A 7208-nucleotide genomic window follows, 5' to 3' on the forward strand; every position below is an offset into this window, starting at 1 on the left:
CGTACCGTAGGTGTAACCACAATGGAGGGGTATCTGTTGAGAGGCCAGACAAACGTGTGGTTTCTGAAGAGGGGCAGCAGCCTTTTCAGTAGTTGCAGGGGCAACAGTCTGGATGATTGACTGATCTGGCCTTGCCTTGTAACACTAACTAAAACGGCCTTGCTGTGCTGGAATTGCGAACGGCTGAAAGCAAGGGGAAACTACAGCCGTAATTTTTCCCGAGGGCATGGAGCTTTACTGTATGCATGGAGAGCTGCATCAAACCAGTCTCAGGACTGAAGACAACAACAACAACAACAACAACAACAACAACATATTTTGTCTAAGTCTTTTTGCAGTTTCTTCCGATAGTCCAATAGCAATAGTTTCCTATAGACAAGAGCATCGTCACTTACAATATTCTGGGGCTGCTGATGAAATCTGATACACAGTTGACGTATATTGAAAACATCAGTTGTTTTGTTAGATTCTCGATAAGTCCATACACATTAAAAATGGTTGTGTATGTGTGTGTGTTCCACATCCCCTACTAAGCCACTGGACCGATTTCACCCGATCTTGCTACAAATATACCTTACTGTCAACTGACAATCGCTGTGGGTGTAAGAACTACCTATCTATCAGAGGGTTGATGGTTGCGGCGAAAAAGAAGCGTAGCTCGTGACGCGCATATTCCCCGACTTTATTCATCTTGTATTTGAGAGTGATAAATTTAGTGACTTGCAACAAACTATAAACATAATTTCAAAACTTCATATAATTTTTTCTCGTTCACTGCCCTAAAAAATGATGAAAGGAAAAGCGTTTATTGTTTGCTACTTTTCTGCTGGGCATGCAGTGGAAGTACCACATGAGGCACCTCGTTATAATTTGTTATTACTTTACTGCTAACCATATTCGCGAGACATTTTAAAGAGTATATGCACATATACCACTGAATGTAAGTGCAGAATTATATCATTGTACAACACGTCACGAACAGTGAGATGCATGGAAAATTGCGGCATCATGCATGACGTTCAAGTTTATTACTTTGTTGCTACTAACTGCGTTCACAATACATTTAGCAGGCAGTATCCACACATTCCACTGCGTCTACCTACAAAATTATATCATTGAACACATAGTCCAGGAAATATGATGTCATTAACATTAAGCCAAGGCCAATGACTGCGTTCTACGGGCGTGGACGCATAGCTGTAAACAAATACCTGGGAAACGCTAGGTTTCTCGGCTAGTATAAATACGAATATAAGCTATGGAAGGAGCTAATTCCGTGGCATATTCAATGTAAAGCCTAACTGGGACACTGGCAGGTCCTGGCAACCTTTTCGGTTGAAGAACTATTAACTGATTTATCAAACACGATGTGCTAAGTGATATCACTATTTTCTGAGTCTATACGGTGATCGGACACTATACAATATGTGAATACGTTTTCAAATAGGAAATTCGAAATTTCAGTTCTCAGCATCATGCCATAGATTTCGACACAAAGTGGATCCACTAATAATTGAAAGTTTGGATACACACTCTGACCGGAATGTTGAAGAATTTTAAAAAATATGAAACTATACGGATTCAAAAACTTTTTCAAGACTCAAACATCTACGATGTATGTATACAGATCTGAGCGACGAATGAAAATTTATGCCAGCGCGGAGATTCGAACATGTTTCTGCAGCTCACTAGGCAGCATCCGGGCACAGTGGCTCTGCATAAATGCGCAGACTGCACTACCTTGCCGCCCTACTAAAGCCAAATTCCCATTCATTCGTATTCCCCATCAACTCGAACAGCACTGCAGAGGCTCTCGCATGTATTGGAATAGCTTCTGAACATCGAACACCACAGGGGATCCTTCCAGAAACCCAAGCACAGGTGCTTAAACCAACTATATAGTTGACACCTTCTCAAGTGTCAAAAATTTACGATGTATGTATCCAGACTGAAGCGATGAACGAAAATTTGTACCGAGACCGGGATTCGAGCCCAGGTAGCTTGTTTACTATGTAAATGCGCTGACCACCACACTACCCTGGCACAGTGGCTTTGCATAATTGGACCCACTCTCGTAACACGCCTCCCTCCTCAACCCAAATTCCAATTCCACCTCAGCCCAATTGGAATTACCCCCTAAAGTGGAACAGCATTGCAGAGCCTCTCCAACTGTGTTGGAATAGTACCTCACCATCGAACGAAACAGGGAATAATGATTAAAACCCAGGGACAGCTGCTTTAATCATTCGAAACTAATTAGTTCCAGAGACCATTTCATGTCTATGTATCTATTATGTATATATTTAGAGTGAAGCGATTAATGAAAATTTGTACCAAGGCTAGGATTTGAAAGCAGCTCTTTTGTTTACTAAGCAGATGTGTTAACCATTAAGCCACTCTGTCTCCTCTACGAACGGACTCGGAAGATTATTGTATCCTTTATGCGTGGCCGTCTAACACATCGACTAGTTGCTATAAACTTTTTTCTCTGTCTGCCTTCCTGCCGTCTTTCTTGTAGCGAGAGTGTTGTAATCTCAGTTTTCGCAATATTGTATGAACATTGTTCTTAAAACAGAGAGTATTTATGCTGTCTTTTATAATTTTAATTGAAAAAAATAAACAATCCCGACCGCGGACTTTCAATTTTAATCGCGATTGTTACGTCTTTTCCAGATATGAATAAAATGTTCTCTCTTCGTCTCATAAAGAAGCTGATAGTTACTGTATCAGCCCGACTAAATTCAAATACACGCCTAGTTTCCTTGATAACTTCTGTTCTTTGGTGACAGTTGTTCCTACGCAGCCGGTTGGAGTGTCCGAACGGTTCTAGGCGCTACAGTCTGGAGCTGCGCTACCGCTATGGTCGCAGGTTCGAATCCTGCTTCGGGCATGGATGTGTGTGCTGTCCTTAGGTTAGTTAGGTTTAAGTAGTTCTAAGTTCTAGGGGACTGATGACCTCAGAAGCTAAGTCCTGTAGTGCTCAGAGCCATTTTTTTGTTCCTACGCAAAATCGCTGACAGTGACACCCCTATCATTGGTGATAATTTCGAAAATATCCGATAGAAGTTAACTAACAGGTCAAGAATGTTTCTCTCGCCTGTCGGTTGTCAAACTAGTTCTTCGAAGCAGCTGCCGGAAGATGTTTTGAGTACTTTCGCAAGACTATTTAACCTAGTAGTTGATAACATGTACATTATTTTCCCAGTCGATACTGTGCAGGTTAAAGTCACCACCAACTACTATGGTATTCTCGGAGTACTGCGGTGCTATCGAGAATGTGTGAACCTACTAGTGATATACGTCTGCATCTGGTGGATGGGAGATTATTATTCTGAGTCCACCGCTACCGGTTATTCTTATCCGTATTATTAGGTATTCGTATTCATTTTTGGTCTCACTTGGTGTAGTACTTCTCCCTTTAAACACTAATCCTTTCGAAGAGTCTAGTCTGTCTTTCCGATGTAGGTTGCACGTGACGTCCAAAATTTTGTCCACAATCTTCTCCGGGTTTAAAGAGCTCTCAAAAAAATGGTTCAAATGTCTCTGAGCACTATGGGACTCAACTTCTGAGGTCATTAGTCCCCTAGAACTTAGAACTAGTTAAACCTAACTAACCTAAGTACATCACACACATCCATGCCCGAGGCAGGATTCGAACCTGCGACAGTAGCGGTCTCGCGGTTCCAGACTGCAGCGCCTAGAACCGCACGGCCACTTCGGCCGGCAAAGAGCTCTCAGTCATAACATGATGTAGAGGCGACTGTTTTCTACTATGACTAATATACTATTCAAAAGAATTGGAGGCTAAGGTGTACAAACGTCTGTCACGTTAAATACATTTTCAGGCATGCGGTACCTGTGGTCTTATTGCAAGACTTGAGATCTTCGCTTACAATGTCGGCAACAACGTCTACTAGCTGCGTTATGCATTACAGTATCAGGTGACCCCTTACAGGAAAGTGAGTACTGGTGTCCCAGAGTTTTCTAGTGAGGTAAACAGATGGCGCTAGCCATTTGTGATCGTTATATTCAACTAATCACATGAAACCCCACTTCATAATGCAGTGCAAGTACTAGAGTGCTCTGTTAGATCTGTAAAGGACTGACTTTCGGATGAGTTGCTGTAGGTGCCAATACGTCTCGATGTGCCATTAACATGTTTTGGACACGCTACAGGGTGTATCAGTACCAAGGCGATTTGGAAAAGGCGCCGGCGCGTTACAACACCTCGTAAAGATCTATATGTCCATTTCAGGTCTGTAGCGTCGCACGAATACCGCCGGAGCACTGCAAGACGATCGCAGCAGGGGCACTGAAGCCACTGTGTCCCATCAGTCTGTAAAGAAGAGATTTCGAGAAAGGACCTTAAGACCCAGACTTCCTGTTAAAGCACACCGCTGGACACGACACCACCTTGCGGTTCGTCTTCAGTTCTGCCGTTCCCTTGTCTACTTGCAGCTTCATCGCTGGAAAAACGTATTATTAATAGACGAGTGCAGGTATCCTCTAAGTCTAGGTAATGGCCGTATTCGTGTGCGGAGACTCGTGATGAGCGGTGCCTGCTAAATTTTAACGAGGAAATGTGCAAATATTCAGTGATATTTTTGGTTAGCCTTCAGTTTTGACAGCCGTGTGGTTCTTTTCGTTGTCCATGGTCGCCTTACAGCCAGGTAGTACATCGAAAAATCCTGTTGGAATATGTGGTGGCTGCTGCAATACGGTGATAGCTCTGAATTCCTTCTAAAGACAGGACCAGGACCTACTTGGCGGACGTCAAAAGGGACGTACTGCGATGTGTGGACATTGATGCAGTGGAATGGTCGGCAGTGATTCCTGACCTAAACGTCATTCTGCCTGTGTGGGACATGCTCGACAGAGTTGTTCGTGGTAGTCCTGTTCCATCAAAGCCTCTCAGAGAACTCTGATGAGCTCTCATTGAGGAATGGGAACGCATACCACATGGTGACCTCCGCAGCACGCCACGTAGGTGTCAGGCAGTGATCAACGAACACGTAAAGCATATACTTTATTGGAGTTCTCAGAGTCCTACGAAATGCACCAACGATGAATGAATGTTTCCACTTTGATTTCGACACCTGTCGTACATTTCAGTTCTTATATGTAAGCGATCGAGGACGTAATTATGTTTTGTTGTGTTCTTAATTTTTGAAAGATAAAGGCGCTATTTGGTATCATACCCAGTCCTCAGTTATTGTTCAGTGGAGTATGGCAGAAGCCCCAAGTTATGTTCCCCAAATTCTTTTAAGCAGTGTAAGTTCTGATTGTCAACACCGCATTTGTTATCTGGCCTGTTGAAATTATTGGCTTATTTGCGTCTGGATCTACTGGGGTCACAGGACTACATATAATAGAAAAGCAATGATAATAATAATAGATAAATAATAGAACTTAAGAGAAACACAAAAAAGTGGCTATTTACGTTGGATAGTGCACACCTGACCTATCAAGGCCGACTTTACAAGTCTTCACTCTATATTGTAGGACGAGGAATCAACAAACATGTTGTTTCAGAATCGGAGAAGATTCTCGTTTCGACTCTCCACTTGGCTCCTGACCAGAGAACCTTGATCAGTCTTCGAAAAGACTGACTTCATGAGAGTGGCTGGATGCCTGCACTGCATCCGCACGTCTTCGGTAAGAGCTGAGTAAAAGTGATCTCAGAAACCTCGCGACAGACTTCGTTGGTGCAGATGTGACCAACGCTCTGCAACCGATTTCAGCTTGCGCTCTCAGTGGCTCCAAGAATGGCCTCTTCCATCTGGTGGACAATTCCTGCCGGTATACGCGACGATTGCTAATTTGGTTCGTTTTCCTCCTGAGAGAGCCCATTACACGCCTAACAATCACGCTGCACGGCACTAACTGTCCCTTCTACACCATTTTCACGAGAGACCGGTGCCTGAGCTGGAGATGCAAGACCCGCCAGCTCCCTCTACTTATAATCTGAAGCTAATATCTCACACCTATCGCCGGGATAGCCGAGGGCTGCCGACATTGTGGCTGACCGTGTTCGGTCAGAGACCTGGCTGCAATGTGTTATAAAAAAAAAAGTGAGTCAAGTATTCAACTATGAACTCGTGAATGGGTGTAATGTGAAGTCCGCCCAAACAATATACCTAGACCATTGACAAACAAAAATAAAATATCCAAGTGTGAGTAGAACTAGCAAAGTGAGAGTTCTGTACAAATTTAATTATGTACACAGGGTAAAGAAAAATTTGCACCACGTTTCCGCATATACTAAAAAAATATTTATCACAAAATTTCACCCCGCGCGTATTACTCTCAATAAACTGACGTGAAAGATTGGCAGTTAGGCATTACTGTAATCACATGTCGGTAACTACCTCTGTCAGCATACAGGAATAGCGTTTACAGCTGGGGCAGTGGATAGCGTTGTATGTCAGCATGCAGGAGGTCAAGAATTCGAATCTGTTTCCAGGTGTATGGCCCACACAAACGATTAATTAGTTACGTGGATATGATTCTCGTCCTTGGTGCATCTGATAATCAGGCTGATGTGACCGCTCGTGAATACGCTGCTAGATATCCTGGTCGATGTCATGCAGGTAAAAATGTGTTTCGTAGTCTGGAGTTTCGCCTTCGGGAGTCAGGTACCCTCCTTCCACCATCGCATCACAGAGGCCGTCCACGGACTCGCTGGACTCCAGCTACTGATGACGCTATTCTGGAGGACATATACCAAGAGCCACAGCGAAGAAAAGGTAGCGTAGCAAGGCAGCTGCGTGTCTCGTAACGCACTGTCGTTGACATGCTGGACGAACATGGGCTGCACCCATATCATATCCTTTAACGCAACACATGCATCATTCAGACCACTGACTTCACTGGTGAGGGTGTCCTCAATGCGCACAATGCCAATCACCGGTGTGACGTTAACCCGCACGTCACCCATGAGCGTGGATATCAAGTGCCCTTTGACATCAACGTCTTGGTCGGAATATTGGGTGACAGTGTGGGTCCCTACGTGTTGCCTGACAAATCACTACACGAAGATGCCGTGCATTCCTCTCAAACAATTTGCGTGACGCGCTGGAAGATGTTCCACTTCATGTTCGGCAGACGTTATGGTTCCAACATGACGGTGCACTTCCACACTTTGGAATTAATGTGCGACGGTATTTAAACAGAACATTTCCAGGGACGTCCAGTGGTACGTCCTCCGC

Source organism: Schistocerca nitens, chromosome 2 (assembly GCF_023898315.1).
Source record: "Schistocerca nitens isolate TAMUIC-IGC-003100 chromosome 2, iqSchNite1.1, whole genome shotgun sequence".
In the NCBI taxonomy this organism is placed as follows: domain Eukaryota; kingdom Metazoa; phylum Arthropoda; class Insecta; order Orthoptera; family Acrididae; genus Schistocerca; species Schistocerca nitens.